Consider the following 18,749-nt stretch of genomic DNA (forward strand, 5'->3'; position numbering starts at 1 on the left):
GGAGTAACAGAAGATTTTGAAATAAAAAAGGGGGTAAGGCAAGGGTGTATTCTGTCTCCAATGTTGTTCAATTTATATGTGGAAAGAGCATTCACTGAGTCAATCTCCGATAGTCTCATTGGTTTGAAAATAAATGGCATTCCAATTAATAATATCCGATATGCGGATGACACAGTGATATTGGCAGACAATGCAAATGATCTCCAAATCCTTCTAAAAACAGTGAAAGTCAAAGACTGGGTTTAAACATAAATACTACAAAAACTAAATTTATGGCTGTTAGCAGAAAAATATTCCGAACACCAGAATTTACTTAAATGGAGAGGTCATCAAGCAGGTCACACAATTTAAATATTTGGGATGCATGGTTAACGAAACGTGGGATCCGGATCAGGAGATCAAATGCAGGATCGAACAAGCAAGATCTACTTTTCTGAGACTGCGAAGATTTCTCACAGATAGGAATTTGAACTTCGGCCTTAGATACAGAATGGTGAAGTGCTATGTCTGGTCCGTTTTGTTATATGGTGTGGAAGCATGGACACTGAAGGTAGCAACAATAAACCGAATTGAAGCCTTCGAAATGTGGACCCTACGACGAATGCTAAGAGTGCCCTGGGTCGACCGTGTTAGGAATGAAGACATTCTCAGAAGAGCTGGTCTGGAACAACGTGAACTCTTCGAAATCATCAAGAAGAGGAAAATAGCCTATTTGGGACACATACTACGTGGAGAACGCTATCACTTTCAGCGTCTGATTCTCCAGGGTAAAATAGAGGGGGGCAAAAGGGGGATAGGACGAAGGAAGCTATCCTGGCTGAGAAATATTCGTCATTGGACAGGCATACAGGACTTCCAAGCACTCCAAGTCGCGGCAGTTAACAGAACCATCTGATGAGGAAGAAAAAGATGAACGCCTACGCAGGAATCTGCACGGCACCTTAAGAAGAAGAAGATGCGAAAAACTCTTCGAAACATGTCAAGGGCGCGGGGTTTTTTTTTTGGCATTTTTGTTGCCTCGTTCAATTTTGTTTCGTTTTGAGCTATTTCAAAAACGTGGCGGTATCTGTATCCGAGGCAAAGGATTTTTATTCATAAATCTCAGTGAAATAAGTAAACCTAGACTTTTCTACAATAGCTGTTTTGTTGCGATGATATTTCGTTAATTACATCTCGTGTTATGTTGACATATATTCTACAAAATTAATATTTGAACATGCGTTTATAATGTAATGTTTATATGTATTTATATATGTATAGAGATATTTTACATTTTATATTAATATTATATTATTTTTTTTATAGATATTTAACTGCATCTGCACTGCATAATAGTTGAACAAAACAGTTTACTTAAACTGCAAGAATATAATTGCAATATTTTTATGATTTAATTTTATTATAATGAATTAGTATTTAAAATTGTATATGATATTATGTTTGTTTACGGTTAATTGATTAATAAAAGAGTAGTATTGCTTGATGAGTAATAAATACTGATAACATCATCAATATATCGAGCTGATTAGGAAAATTATTGATTAGCCCGATGTCAACAAAAGTATAGTCCACGGATATTTTTTAAAAGCAATGTTCCTTTATTGTTATTAAGAGAAATCTGTAAACGATATTTTTATCAGCACCCAGCTGATAATGGTAGACCGCTAGTTAGTCACTGTTTTATTTTTTTTTACTATATTGTAATTAATAATATTAGACAATGATTAAAACTAAATATCCTTGTGTAACCTTCGTGGAATAACTGTTTTCATATCAGTTTTTCCATGTTTACTTATTTTTCTGAAGCCATCACAAGGTTTGACCTTGATTGCTTCGTGTTATTTCACAAAATAGTACGATAAATATAAGCCCGTTTTATAAAAATTAGTTCCCACGTTTCCTGAAATAGATCGAGACGCGCCGTGATTGGTTGTTTTTTATTGTTAAAGACAATCCGGGGACATACTGTATAAACTCGCACGTGCACAAAATAGCAATCCCTTTATCCTTTCTAAAATATAAGTTTATTTTTGAACATATTCATGTTTTATCTATCCCGTTCCAAATATTTACACCATTGTATACCTCAGCTGCTTCGCAGAGATATGAGTCAATGGGATGTCGTAGCGATCCAAAACCGAGAACGATAATTCGTACACATGACACAAATTCAGAATTTCGCATTAGAATGATATATTATTTTAAAGCAGAAAAATGTTTGCGGCTATTTTTTTCTTTGACATTTTGCTGTATTAAAGTAGATAGGGTTATGAACCCAAAGTACGAAATTTTTCACGGGAATGTTTTTATAAGGGAAATCCATTTACGTCCTCCAAAAATATAATAGGTAGATATTTTTTTTGCCTTTCGAGTTTCTCCATAAACTACTTTGGTAAGGTATAAATTACAAAAAAGGTATAACTTACGAAAGGAATAAGAATACTTAGTTGATAGTTGGTCTTGATTCTATTAAGAACAATTAAAGCTTTTACCGTTAATAACTTAACTGCAATTAACATTTTACCACCACAATATTTTTTTTTTAATTTTTTTATTAAAGTCTATAATTTTGAAGTTACAAAAATAAAATATACAAAATTGTAACAGGTTAAAAGAATAATCAAACCAATTAAAAAAAAAAGATTAAATTTAGAAAAGAAGATGTAAAAAAGCGAAATCAAAATTAATAATACCCATCTATCAAAGAATGAAATGAAAATTATATTACCAATGCCTTTTGATTTTTAGGACTTTTAGGACTATATTTTCGATTTTTTTTTAATTTTCTCTAAAACGGGATGAAAATTTGGAAAATGAAATAAAATTTGTATGGTGTTACTTTTTACCACAGTCTCTAATACACATACAAAACTCATTTTTTTAGTATTTTTGGAGGAATTATTAATAAAAACAAACAGTCAATCAATGTAGTTCGAATACTGGGATCATATTAATTGGTCCTCTTTTACAAAGATTTAAACAGTTTTTTTTTATATTTTAATGAAATAGGAGAACTATATTGACAATATTAGTATATGTACCCACTCTTTGAAAATGGAAAACAATTTTTTATCAATTTCTGCTTGTGGCAACACTGCATTTTCATTGGAGGACACTGTCATATTTATTTCTCATAAATAATGAATTATTTGTAATTGAGCTGTAATTTCTATATTATTAATCCGGTAAATGATGGAGATAAACAATTGTGATTAAAATTTTATTTTAAGATGATACTTTTTGTTAACAACATTATGAGAATTCGAATAATGAATTGAATAATGACAAGTGAATTGAACAAATTTCTTATTTTTTTAATTTATAAATGAATTGAATGACATGTCTAAAAAAGACAGCGGTTTAGAGTGACAATTTTGATTATCTAAAAGAAATACATATTCTATGAGTTTACTGGTTGCCTAACGATTAACATTAATTTAAAAATATATTAACATTTAAACAAAACCAGGCCACAGCCCACACAAAAGAAATTGTTGGTTAGTAGCAATTAGTAGTAGTCAGAGATATAGATGTAGAGAATTATCGTTTTTTAATAAAAATTAAAAAAAAAAACATAAAATTATAAAGCTAGAATAGTATACGATTTTATATTAACTATTATTCTTTGAAGCTTGTAAAAAGCATTCTTAAAAAATTATATATCTTTCAAATCCTTCAATTTAAGAAGCTGTTAGTAAGAAGTTTCACTTTAAATATGCGGACATAGTGCCCACGCAATTTTTTTTCAAAAAGCTTCCATTATAAATTATGTTATCTAGGCCGTCCTGCAATATTAATAATTTCACGGAGCTTTACGGATTAACGTTTTAATAACAGTGCAGTGACATAACAATAAAAACTCGCTGCAAGCTCAGGTAGAAAAATGTGCACAATGGTTATTGTTGGCACTAGACGCATTCATTTAAATCCTAATCTGGCTTTTCCGTATTTATATTTTTTAATTTTATGATTATTCCAGTTTTTACGTTTGTCGTATGCATGTTTTTGCTTTTAATCCCGCTTTAAAAATATAGTATAATTTTATTTAATTTCTTGTTGTTTCCTGCAACGTGACCTGTGATATAAACTTTTTAAAATACAAAGAAATTTCATTTAATCTAGGTTCAAGTAAAGAGCTGATTTTGATACTACTTCGTAACAATAACTACTACTTTTAAACAGTTACATTTTTAACAGATTTGATACTACTTTTTAACAAAACCAAATATTGTGAGTTTTTAAAAAAATTAAATTTGATACTTTCGGATTGCAAAAAAAACGCAATAGAAAAATTCTTGGTCTAGTTTAAAATGTTATATTGTTTTTATTTTAGTCCTATTCCCTTGATTTTTTTAGCAAACTGTATATAAATATATCTTCAAGACTTATATAGATGTCAACTTGGGTTTATATCAAATTGGGAAAAATCATGTAAAATTTAATTCTAGTAAACCAATTTGATGTGGGCCCGGGAGATCGGTTACCTCCAGATATGTTATTAAATAACATTAATAATTAAACAATATTAAAATACAACAATCTCGCGTCGATAATCAAACGCAGGTCACCGTAGTTCGATTTCCTCATGTTCATCATTCGGGTTAGTGTAATAATATTGTAAACTATTTTGATATTTTGACGTAACCGGCGATGACTACAAGGAATAGAAGAATATAAAAAGAATATGCTGAAGAGAGCGGAGTTGATAGTTAGTTCATAGCGAGTTGATAGTGAAATGGTTAGTCGGAAGACAGTGAGAAGGACGGAAGACGTTGAAGATGTTCCTGTAAGTACTCCTTTTAGCATAGTCCCCGACACAAACGGTACATTGTGAGACAGGAAATTGTAGAGAGAAACAAGCCCTATAACATAGGATACAACATTTTAATGAACAGTGCTTTCCATAAAATCAATAAAATGAAAAATATACGAAATAATATACATGTACTGATTTCTTTCGAAAATCGACAACTATGAAACTATGATCCCTTCCCCGACACAAACGGTATATTGTGAGACAGGAAATTGTAGATAAAAACAGGCCCTATAACATAGGATACAACATTTTAATGAACAGTGCTTTCCGTAGTCCTGAAATTGTTCTGATATTTTTATCGACACTGCATTTTTACTTAATAAATGTAAAGAGAGAACCTGGTCTAGCGAACAACCGCCAAGCTAAGTCGCGACAATATCAACTTTATTTTTTAAACTCAGTTTATTATAAACTTTAGTAACTTATTATACAGGGTTAGGTTAGGTTAGGAGAATTGTTTTTTACCCTATCTTTATGTTTCAGGAAAAGGTTCTCACGAAATAATTGCACAGGGTGTTTTAAAGTTAATGTAAAAAACAACCTTTAAATTAATCCTGTATAATAAGCGAAATACTAAAGCCTATAAAAAACGAGTTTATGAATTAATGTTCATAAATTTATATATACAGTTTGCTAAAATATTCACGAAAATAGGGCTAAACGTAACTAATTAATAAGTAAGTAATTCGCCGTTGTGTTTTTTTGCATCTGGATGTTTCTCTTTTTAGTTTAGAAGTAGATATAACCCATAATTAATTCATAATGACCGATGGTATAATATATATTTAACGGTAATTAATAGTTATAACTGAGTCAAAGGGCAAGGAAAATCACTATTAATTCTGTAGTAGTACATCATTCCATTAATAGCAAATTACGGTATACAGCTTCAAAGAGGCGTGAAAATAATTTAACACTTTAGATGAACACCTGAGCACAGATTCTGGAATATGTTGATTATTTATATTAGAATTATTGTATTAAAATACCAAAACGATGCAAGCAAGATTATCCAAGATAATTTTTAATGGCAGATATAATATACTAAGGGCTGGCAAAGGTTAGTCTTGGGTCGAGATTTCCGTATGTAAGAAGAGTACAATGCGTTTATAATGTACTGAACAAAGAGAGGACAGTAAGCACGTTACCAAACGTATGAAATAAACCGAGAAACTGTGCACATCGCTAAGAGACGTGGAAGGGGAAATAGCAGATTTGTCGCAGTTGACCGGTCGATACAATCAATACCTCTGTCAGTATTTAAAGTTCTAGGGAAAGGTGTACGTCATGCGTTCAGCTTCACGATTTAATTACGTGTCGTGATACTTAATTTGTTTATTTATTAACGAGCCGTTGTAATTTTCCCTATAGCTTGAATTTTTTTAAGTGCAAGCTAGAAACACTTGCATTTTTGGTAAAAATTAGGGTGTTCGATAGTGGTCGCGCTATTAGAACTCTGAATTCAAAAATCGATATCTCGAAATCTATTAGAAATAATAGATTATAGTTTTTTCAAGGACTTTGTTAATATTTCTGCTGTATTTTCTTTGTAGACAGTATGTGAAAATCTTTATCAATAAAAAAAATACACGATTGCTGAAAATTGCTATGCTCTAAAAGTAAATCGATGGATTGTTTACAATTTTTGAATGGAAAAAACAACCTTATCGAATTTTTCTTATGTAAACATATTGTAAAATATCCGATCTTGAAAATAAAAAAAAAGTTTCAATATGTAAAGTGGTTCTTCAATTATGGCCTGTTATGTGTTAAAAAGTTGAGTTTTTAAATTATCGCGATTACTGACGTTTTCGTGTTATAAAAAATGACACCTTAACGATATCCTTATAATCCCATTTCAGATGCTCAGAAACATGTCTAATGATTTTATCTAGTTATCTCTTGAAAAAAGTCTTTAAAAATAAGCGGTTTGCGATCGTGATTTTACTTTACTTGATAGGGAAAGGCGTACCGGCAACGCCGCAACAGCACACCGTCGCATTTCTCTCACTCCGACTTAATAAGATCCCTATGCGATTTACTTCCACACATGTAAATGCCGACCCAAAACTAACAGTTGCCAGCACGGTATATAAATTCGCAGATACATGCAGTAGTATTTATATGGTTCTCTCAACGGTAAAATACCAGAGAAAAATGATTGTGTGGCTTTGCTAAAAATTTACTCTGGAAAATGTCATATGAAATATAAAACCGCAAATATCTGCGAAACTATTAAAAAATTTGAAATACTCTAAATAAAAAAAAACGTTCAATTTTTAATTCTTCATCTATTGGAAATATAATGTACAGGGTGTTAAAACGAAGAAAAAGTATTTTATATTTTAGAAAGTTTGGTGTAGAATTTTAGACATTCTGTATGATATACGATTACCATATTTATAGCAAAGTAAGTACAGACCATCTAAATACCTAATCTAGTTTTAATTTCAGGATAGTTCTTGTATTTTTAATATTTTGTTAAGAAAGGTTAAAAAATATATATTTTTTTTATTTATTAATATCTCCGAAAGGGTGGTCAATTTAAAAACAGTTTTAATTAAAAAAAAATTAAAGGTTAATTAAAAAAAATAATCCTACTAAACTAGTAAATAGCTGCTGACAAGCTGATCTCCACGTTTACAAAAAATAACTATTTTATTTTGTAGATTGTCTTACAGTACAAGCGGCGAAATACCCATTACCCATAGGAGTTTTTTGAAAAGATGAATCCGCCACAGAGTACAGACATTTTTTATAATATGTAGGTATTTCTATTTTGCCGAATACGAACAAAGTGTCAAACTAAATGAGCGAAAAGAGATAGAGAAGAAAAAAGTGGCATTCATAAAAACACGGTGGTTTGGCCCAATTATGACAGATCACTCTTCTGGTTCCGCCTTATGAGAGCGCCATTAGCGGGAAGAAAATCTAAAAATAACAAACGGCGGCGTTGCCTCTTCTAAATTACTCTTTTCCGGCTCCATCTCTCAGTTCGTCTATCTTCCTTGCACCCCGAGATCCGCATATCTTTTAGCGGGGGATAGAATTAGGTCGCGAAAAAAAAGCAAAAGCCAAGCCAGTCTTGAGACGTCCTTCCAGCCAAGAATAAGGAGGTTAAAATATGCATGAGTTTACTGATTGGCAAAGACTGTGAAATTAAGTCTTGCGTATATCTTTTTAAATGTAAAACTTACGTTACGGAGTGGCTTTTAATACTTGCAATTAAATTAGTGTTTTATAGATAGAAAATTTTATTTCATTTTACATATTATGTTGGAGGCAGATGCCGGATTCGGCATATGTCCGAAATAATTAAACATATGGCGATTATAATTAAATATACCTACCTTTATCCACATAGTTACGCGGAAGAGTTTCGATTGCATTAGTTTCAACTTCTATGCAGAGGGTGTTAATCTTTTGTTGTTATATTATACCAAAAAAAGATTAACCCCCTCCGCAAAGAAGTTATATAAAAACTATTTATAACCACGAAGTTGCACGCATCTGGCAAGTTTAATATGGACAAATCGCCATATGTCTAATTATTTCGGACATAGGCCGAATTCGGCATCTGCCTCCAACATCTACACTATTGGACAAAAGTAGAGAAACTTTTTAAAATTGTATCTTTTTTGTTAACGCAGGGACTGAGTCCATTTTATGCATTGTTACAATAAAGATACTTAAATAGTTCTTATTCAAATGACATAATCACATGTCTCACGAAAACTTAAGATTTTATTCAGTTAAATAAAAAACTATAGGGACAAAAATAGAGAAACTAAAAATTAATATAAAAATTACAAGTACATAGTTGTTGAACCTAATAAAATTAATAATGGGTTGAGTAACCGTGATTAGCTATAACTTCACGACATCGCTTTGGCATGGAGTCCAATAGTTTTCTTATGGTATCTGGTTCAATGGAATTCCAGGCCTCTTTCAAAATTCTTATCAAATCCTTCTTATTGCTAATATGACTTCATCTTACCCGGCGATCTAGTTCCTCCCACAGGTTTTCAATGGGGTTAAGGTCTGGACTTTGGGCAGGAAAGTCCATAACCCTAATTTGTCCAGACAAAAATCATTCTTGTAAGACTTTCGCTTTATGCTTTGGACCATTATCTTGCTGAAATATCCAGGTTAAAGGCAAATTATAATCAGCAAAGGGAAACCAAATCAAATCATCACTTTCTTTAAAATGTCCAAATACATAAATCGATACATTGTTTCTTCTATTACATGCAGTGGTCCCATGCCATAGCCCGAGAATCATCCCCACACCATGCAAGATCCACCACCATGCTTTACAGTGGCCTTGGTATATTTTGGATCAAATGTTTTTCCTTCTGGGCGATGTATCCACGATATGCCATCAGATCCAAATATATTAAATTTGCTTTCATCTGAAAACAGGACCTTTTTCCAGTCATTTGTCGACCAGTGCAAGTATTTTTTGCAAAGGTAAGTCGGGCCTTCTCTGGTTCTTCTTAACGATTAGTGGTTTTTTGGCTGCTCTTCTGCTAAATAATCTTGCTTTCCTTAGCTTTCTTTGGATACTCTTAGAGCTTTTCTTTATTGACGCCATCAGGTAGTTCACTCAAAATTTGATTTGCTGATTTATGCGGATTAGTTAAGGCGATTTTTTTAATTATCATTTCAATTTTTTTCGTTGTTTTCCTTGGCCGACCACTTTTTTTAATAGTCTTTATTCCGAGTTTTGAAATTGGAAATCGTTTTGCTAATGACAGACTTATGCAAATTAAACATTGTGCTTATGTCCATTTGCCGTACACCATTCCGATATGCGTTGATTATTTTTTCGCGAAGATCCTCAGACAAATATTTTCCGCGTGGCATATTTAGTATAAATGTAAATCAGAATATCAACAGTTTTCACCTTAAGCAAATAACTATGTACGGTGAATTTTTATTTTGATTTCTTTATTTATGTCCCTTCAAAAATATTTGTGTCCGTATTGTAAATAAACACCTGATAAGATAAATTTGGATTGTGGCGAAAAATGATGGTATTGCTATAAGGAAGTATGTTTAAAAAAAATATTTTAAATATTGGAGGTTTTTGAAATCCGACGAGTTTTAAAAACTTTTCGAAGTGCAGCTTTTACAATTTCTGAATCTACAAAAAAAAATTAATTAATTAAATAAATAAATGAATTAGTAATTTATGAATAAAGCTTAATAATTTCTATAAAATGGTGTGGCTTTGAAGTTATAACACACTAGTTTGTTATAACTTCAAAAACTCACGCATGTGTTATTATTTATTTTATGTATATGGCATGTATACATGTGAGTAATAATATATATAAGTATAATTGTGGCTGTTGCATAAATTATATTTAAATTTAAAAGTTGTTCTTTTTTCTTTTCAGTAAATCTACACTAAGTATACTGAAATTTCTCGGTACACAAATCGAGTTAACGAGTGTTTAAAAAAAAAATATCTATCGATTTTCTGGGGGTCTGCGAGTTTCAAATGACACGGGAAAAATTAAAAACTTTTAGGCCATTTTTCCCTTCAGGTTGCTGGATTTATGAATCCAATTAAGCGAAACTCTACTACTGGGTTTTCCTCCATTTTCTCTGTTTCTCTTGAACTTGTTTTTTTTATTCGCGTAAAGAAGGGCAGTATTGATGAAAGATCTTATTATTGGGAAATCTGATTATCGAGAGTTTTCTCTAATTAACTTATGTTTTTTAGAATTTATGTCTAGAAAAAAAATCAGTCTATAGTAAGCTTTTAGATTGAAAGATATTTAATTATCGCTGGAATTTAAAATTTAATGAATTTTTCTATTATATTTTAATTTATTTGTTCCTTTCGAAATGCTAAAACCTCATAGGCGTGTTTCTGAGGTCGAACTATACTACCAGTTAAAATACCTGCACATATTTCTGAGACACCTTATACAGGGTGCTACAAATTCGAGGTACGAGCATTGGTATCTCGGAAACCGTAAGAGATACGAAGATAGTTAAATTGGGACAAAGTTGCTCCTTGGCATGTTCACTAAGATGCCATCAAAAAAGTTTTAAAAATTTCAAGGATTGATGAGTTTTTTGGAAAAAAACGGATTTTTTTGAAAACCAATTTTATTTTTTCCTGTCATTACATTTTAGAAAATCAAAAAATTAATTGCATATTCATATACCCATTTTATTAGGATTATCTTATGGTATTTTTAGATTTTCAAATTAGCTGATAATTTGTGAGATACAGAGGCTCTCCTCAGTACAATGATATGCCACACGTGATACTTTCTTTTGTTTTGAGTACCTTAACAGTAACAAAACTATTTAACTGTTATATAAAATAATTTGAAGTCCGACTGTTTTTTTTTAATTCATTTAATATAATTATATTTAGCACAACAATATTGATCAGCGCTAATTAATTAACATTGAATAAGGAAAATAACGCCAATTGAAAGATTCATATTAATTAATATCCCGGTCAGCAATTTAAAGATATCTATTATTTTTAACTTTTTTTATTGTGAATTTGAAATCTCAGTGTACGATCCTTTGGTACGATCTATAATAATATGCATAATATTAATCGTAGTTTAAAGTTAGTTTTTAAGTATTATAAATAAATCAACTTCTACAAACTAGTTTCTAATACTCTGCCATGTTCGAAAGGGTTACCATCCTCCATAATGCACACATTTGTTTTTCGTTCAATCTTATTTATAGCTCTTTGAACAGATCTTCTTATACTTCCGAATGCATTTTGTACGTTTTAATTGTATTTATTACACGTTAATTGTTTTTGTACTCTTAATGTTGAAATGTATTGATTTCAAATGCCCAAAACAATTTTTATTGATTTTCCTTATTCAATGTTAATTAGCGCTGATCAATATTGTTGTGATGAATATAATCAGATTATATAAATTAAAAAATCAGAGCCGAATTTGAAATTATTTTAAATAACAATTAAATAGTTTTGTTATTGTTAAGTGTGTCATATCATTGTACTCAGGAGACCGAGTTCTTTCAAAACCTGAAATAAAAAATGCAGGTCGGTATTTTAAAAAATTAAGTTGGCCTCTGTATCTCACAAATTATGAGCTAATTTGAAAATCTAAAAGCACCATCAGATAGCTCTAATAAAGTGGCTATGAGAATCTACAATTAGTTTTTTAATTTTCTAAAAAGTAACGACAGGAAAAAATAAAATTGATTCTCAAAAAATCCGTTTTTTTCTAAAAAAACTCAGCAATCCTTGAAATTTTTAAACTTTTTTAATGGCATCTTGGTGAACATCCTAAAGCGCAACTTTGCCCCAATTTAACCATGTTCCTATCTATTACGGTTACAGAGATACCAATGCTCGTACCTCGAATTTGTAGCACCCTGTATAGTTATAATATATATAGATATATATAACCTATAGTTTGAATGATACAAAACTAAACTCGAATTTATTAAGAATAATTCCAAATGCAGTTTTTTTTCTGTGAACTTCTGAATGGTTTTAGTAAACACGTAAATTTATCCAAAAAGTTAACCATTAATTTAAAATTTAAATTACTTAGTTTTCATATTGTAATTTACTTTGGCTAGAAAACTATCTTTAACGGCTACGTTTGTTTTTGTAAAGTTTCTTCATATAATTGGAGTGTCTTTGGAAATGCAGCAAAGAAAAGAACTCTATTTTCGAACTCGTCTCTTGCTAAAGTTTGTTTTCCAAAACTTTTATTTACTTACAAAAGAAACTAGTATTGGATTTGGTGAGTGTTGTTTTGATTGATGAGATCACGAGTTTATCACATTTTGCTTATTTTATCAAGATTAGGCTGATAATACTGAATTTAGTTTAATATTGAAACTAAAAGAATTTCGTACTTCCATTGTCTTTATTTATTTTTGATATACATAACGTTTCGCAAAATAAAAACGCTAAATCACCACAATACACCAAAACACTTTTACTTTTACACTGGACGCGCGTTTGCAGATGATTGAAACTGATACAAATGACCATCTACTCAACGTGTTTATTTTTCGTCAATAATGACATGTATTGACTATTTCCATTCTAAATATCTTGAGAACGATTGCTCGTAGCGATTTTTACAAAGAGATATTTTTTACGTAAAAATTCACAGAGATGTATATTTTTCCCTCGGTAGTTTTATACAGGTACGGACAAAAAGTTATTACTCTTCAAAACAGTTAAAACATAGGTAGGTGGCGCCCTCCACCAGTAGGAGCCATATTGACATCAAAATCAAATTTATCATGTCGAAAAACTCCTAGACACCAATTTTCATCCAAATATTGAAGTTACTTCAGAAATTATTTGGAAAAATCGAAAAAAAATGAAATTTCTACACCCTGTATATCTGAAACTAAGCATTTTAGGACATACATTTTACGAAGTTTCCGGAATACAATTCGGACCACCCTGTATAACCCAATAATAATAATTTGATACCCAAAATTTCGGAATAGCTACATATATGTTGTGTGAAATTTCTGTATCGCAAGTTAAAACATTATTTTGTTGTATCCATTATTCCGAAAAAAACATGTTCCAAATAAATACATCATCTCTTATCTATCTCCATTCACCCGATTACGTTGGATTGGTGTCTTTTTTTTGTTTTTTTTTATTAAACTGACGCAAACAATGCAAAATGGCAAGGTAAAAGGAATAAGTTCGATGGCCATTTCTGCTCTTTGAGCGCTTTATGAGTCCGATAGAGACCACTGACGGCGACACTTTTAATTTAAAAGTCTTTTAGTGGAACTATTCTCGCCCGGCCGTCGCGATGACACTTTAAAAGCGAGTTATGTCAGTCGAAAACGGGAATATTTCTGTTGATTTATCGAGACTTTGTTTTATCCAGGTTTGGAAAAGCTTGACACGCTGGCATTTCCGTTTTATTTTTGTCCAATAAACATCGACTGGTTTTTATCATTAAATGGGAACGAAACAAAACGTTTTCTTTTTTCGATTTATTTATATTATTTATTTTTCGATACACTCACCTGCACGAAAAACGGACACTTATTTTTTTTCCATAGCAACTGTTAACATTGCGTATTTTATCTACTATTTTTGATAGTCGATAAAATAGTACTTTAACCGCAAGTTTTTTTTATTTCTTTTCGCACGTTTTTAATTGCTTCCATTTTTGAAAATTTTTGTATTCCTTTTCATAAGTTATTCGGGATTTAAATGGAAGTAGTTTGGATATGGCGTTTGTCGCCTCAGCCTGAATATCTGTTGGTAATTTACTTATTTCGTTTTGAGCCATTTCTGGCTCCAATTCAATCAGCAATCAGAAATCAATTCAATCAGCAAAAAGAGAATTAAAAAATATTGACTCAAAACTGACAACTAAAGAGACAGCTTTATTTATTTGTCAAATTACATGGAAACCAACGCTAACTCAACCCCCCATATTTTTTCTACTCGTATAAATTCCTTGAAATAATACTTTCTGAATATGTTTAAGACGTAACTCGCTATGGAAAAAAATATTGTTTTATACACGACGATAAAATTGCATTATCTTCTTCCGAAATTAATTCATTAATCTTTTCGGTCGACGATAAAATACCATTTTATCGTCTTGTATAAAAAATAACTATTAATGTATTTTAAAATTTTATTCATTGTGTTCCAGTGGACCGATTTTGATTATTTGTTAAGCAATTTGTAGCGAAATTATTTGACTTTTTAGTATATCTGTCTAAATTAAAAATGACAGTTTCCATGTGTCAATTGTACGAGGAAAAACAAGATGTTGATATTTTGGTGAATGTTTGAAACACCCTGTGGAGTACGTTAACAAAACAAGGAATTTAAAAGTTACTTTATCATCTTGGTGTATCTTTTCTCGATAGTTTGTTTTCTGATTCATCTTAATTAGCTTTATTTTTTTTGGAGATATTCTCTTTTGAAGGAGACACTAACATTTTTTCGATTTTTTTACTTTAAAACCAAGCCTTAGCATTTGGTCCCAGTCACCAGACCTATAAAATAGTGTTTATGATTTACTTAATGTCACTGTCTTTGAAAAATCATATTATTATTGTCTGTTGGGCAGTTACTCTTGCAGATATGGTTTCCAAGTCCAAAAGTTGATCTCTACCATGATCGATTAAAGCAGCAATAGCCCATACTTCAGAACTTAAAACCATATCTACTAGAGTAAACGCCGATAAACAATAATAATATGACTTCTCAATGACAGTAACATTACAAAAACAATATACACTATTTTATAAGAGTGTTGATAAGGACCCAAAATCAATGCTAAAACTGTAAGTCGTTACTCTCTTATTCAACAACGAATATCTTCAATAAAAATAAAGTTATTTTAAGATGAATTAAAAAACAAACTATTGGGAAAAGACGTCCCTAGATGATAAAACGATTTTTAAATTCCTTGCATTGTTAACATATTCTACAGAGCGTTTGAAACTTTCACCAAAATATCAACATTTTCTTTTCCCTCGTACAATTGACAGATAGAAAGTTTCATTTTGAATTTAGAAGGATACACTAAAAAGTCAAATAATCATAAATACAAATTGCCTAAAAAATCACCAAAATCGGCCCACTGGAACAAAATATATTAAACTTTAAAATTTATCAATTAAGGTGCCCGTTTACGTGTCGGTGAGTGTATTATTTTTAATATGTTGGTGTACATGGCAGAACTGGGCAAAAAATCATCTCACCAAATTATAACCTATAATTTGGCAAGAGTTTGACAAGCCTCAAAAATCTTAAGCGGAATTCATACGCATCTGTGCCCGTGAATCGTTCATCGTTCCGTCAGTCCAATAATATTGAAATATGTCATTTTTGAAATAAACCAATAAAAAAATTGTTAAAAACAACTAGAGACGACGCATGACGGATTTATATATGTCTATCGAAATCTCCCTGAGTAATAAAACAGAGTATAAATATTTTCAACGATGAGGTAGGAAAGTCAATCTTTATGGTACCTCGTCGCAGCGTCACATAACGCCAACTAGCGTCTAATTTGAGAATCGAGATGACAGTTCAGACTTTCTCCGCTCGATACACGATACAAAGGCACAACGGGATTCGATTAAGAGTTTGCCGCTCACAAATGTTAGGGGAGCTAAATTTTCCACCCACTTTTTGCCACTTCGATGTTGGCGTAATTGCTTATTAAGATATTTAGAGTACAAAGTAGGGTAATGTTTTTGTAAGCAATATTGTATTTCCAGTATTAGTCTATATATTATCTTACAGAAAATAATACATATCTAGATTATTAATGATATTCTAAACATATATTATTAAGGTTATTTTTTATGCTTAACGTTTTTGTGCTGTTTATTTAGTATTACTCTGCTTGTTGTTTCGCAAACAAACTTTTAATATTTTAGTCTTGTTACTAGAGAAAACATTTCAAAAAGTTAAATTTAAAACTAATATAAATAAACTAAATACTTTGTTTTTTCATTAACTGTGCTGCTAATGGGATATTTAATTTCGAAGTTAAAATAGTATTAAAACAACTATTCATTAATTTAATGGCTTCACGTTATTTGGTTTTAGTTTCCTACATATTTTATAAAAGTGCCGCATAATATTATAATACTATTAGCTATTCCAAACAAATAAGTTTCTTATCCTTTTTTTATTCTGGCAAATTAATTACTTATTAATTTGGCCAAACTTTAATATTTGAGTATTTATATTTAAAAACAAAGACTATGCTAATAATTCCAGTTGGGGATTGGAACCTTTGGTGTTGCAAAAGCAAAATTAAACACTAATTCACAACAATACACCAAAACATTTATACTTTTGCGCTGGCAACGCTAACGTTTCGCTAACCATGTTACCATCATCAGCATATGATTAACACTAAACTAATATCTACAAATTGAACATTTATATAGGGTGACTCCTAAATAAGTGTAAATATTTTCAGGGCTGGTAGATCTCGATAAAAGAAACATATTTTCCCTTTACCGTTTTTCAAATAAGTCCAAAATAACCGAGTTATTTTACTTTGAAAATTTCCAATTTTTTGTTACTTAAATTTTGAGAACCATTGGATCTTATATGTTTTTTACTTGTAAATTTAATCTACTACCTATGTTGCTACGTTATCAAGAAATTATGTTTTTAACTAAAAAAATTGCAATTTTTTTTTAAAAAAACTGAAAATTTTCAAAAAAAATCAAGAAAAAACAACTCATCATTGTGTTCCTGGGTTTAAAATATACTACTCCTAAAAATACTTGCACTTATATTTTGGCACCGAGTAGGCGTGACGAACGCTTCATTCAGTACCTCGTAATTAGTGGTTTCAATTACACTTTATACTTTTTAGTTTACGCTCATTCACAAGGTATAAAAAAAACAAATAAAATTAATAGAATATCCGAGCATCAGCTTGGGTTAGTCAGTTGTATCCATAGAGGAAGCCTAATATTGAGCTTATGAAGCAATCAACTTTTGATTTCTAACTACAATTTCTATTGACGGAAGATAATCAAAGACCAAAATGACATTTCTCGCAAATTTTGAAGTATAATTAGTGGAAAAGTTAAAAGTTTGATAACTTTTTCTGCTATATGGAAATGTCTACTACTAATTTTGACGTTCTGAATGTTTGCATTGAAATTAAAAGAACAAACTTTTACGCTAATTGAAACCACTAATTTATTCCACTAATTGCGATGTTTTGAATGAAGCTATAGTATTAATAGGAAAGACAAATTAAATAAATTAATAAAAAGTTAAATAAAATAATAAAAAATTAAATAAATTAAATAAATTTACAAATAAAAAAAATTAAATAAATTTACAAATAAATAAAAAAAATTAAATAAATTTATAAATAAAAAAAATAAATAAATTTATAAATAAAAAAAAATTATAAATAAAAAAAATTAAATAAATTTATAATAACTAAACATTGCCTGGCTTGAGTTTAGAAACCCGTATACATTTTCACGTCCATGTATTCACCGCATTCGCGTTACTTGACGATTAATGATTTTGAGTCATCTCACTTCCCTGCAGCCCTTCTAGACGATTCTCCCCCACTAAAAAAAGTCACCCTCAGTTGATATATGACCTGCAGGACCGCAATTTGCACTACAAAAAAATTGTTGTACCACTTATCAGCCAGGGACCTTTCCTGATTTACACTTTTGTTACATTTTGTGGTTCAGTCGCGGCAGATTTTTTTGGCGAGTGTTTGCCAGTGTGTGCCGCTATAATTAAGGGCCTGGCAGCGAGCGAAGGGCCGAAAGCAGAACATAGAGAAGGAGAAAAAAGATCAAAAAGGGAGCGAGGGGTGTGGGGGGAACTATATAGGAAACCGAACCGCCACTAATCGATTAGAAATCTTTTTTGGCGGGCTTATGCTACTGGACCGGTTTCAGTGGAGAAAATAAGGGCGCAGTTGCCAAGTAAATGCCGCTGAATAGCCGGGGATTCGTATATAAAACTATATATTTTTTATACAGATTTAGAGACGCATTAAAAATCTCATTAGATGGAAAGGATCTTGTTGGCTTGTTTAATAAGATGTTTTCATTAAGATTTGGTGTAATTATGTCGCAATTAAAAATATATTTATAGCATAAATATATATTTTTTAGTATGTTCAAAATCACTTTTTTTGTTGGACTCTCTAGTATTAATGTAAAAATATATTCGATATCAATTTTGACTAAGTGAAATTTAAATTTCCCGCTCTGCTGTAAAAAATGTCAAGTTGCCATATTTATTTATTTATTTCCTGACAGTGTCATTCGTTTTGACACTTTAATTTTGTATTTAAACGAATTGTGTTGTTATATTTTAAGCTCACAAATTTTTATTAGGAGACCTTGTAGTCGAGCATTGTTCTTTTTAGAACATCTTTTATTGCAAAGTGGTACA

Source organism: Sitophilus oryzae, unplaced genomic scaffold (assembly GCF_002938485.1).
Source record: "Sitophilus oryzae breed Bouriz unplaced genomic scaffold, Soryzae_2.0 scaffold_690_pilon_pilon, whole genome shotgun sequence".
In the NCBI taxonomy this organism is placed as follows: Eukaryota; Metazoa; Arthropoda; class Insecta; order Coleoptera; family Curculionidae; genus Sitophilus; species Sitophilus oryzae.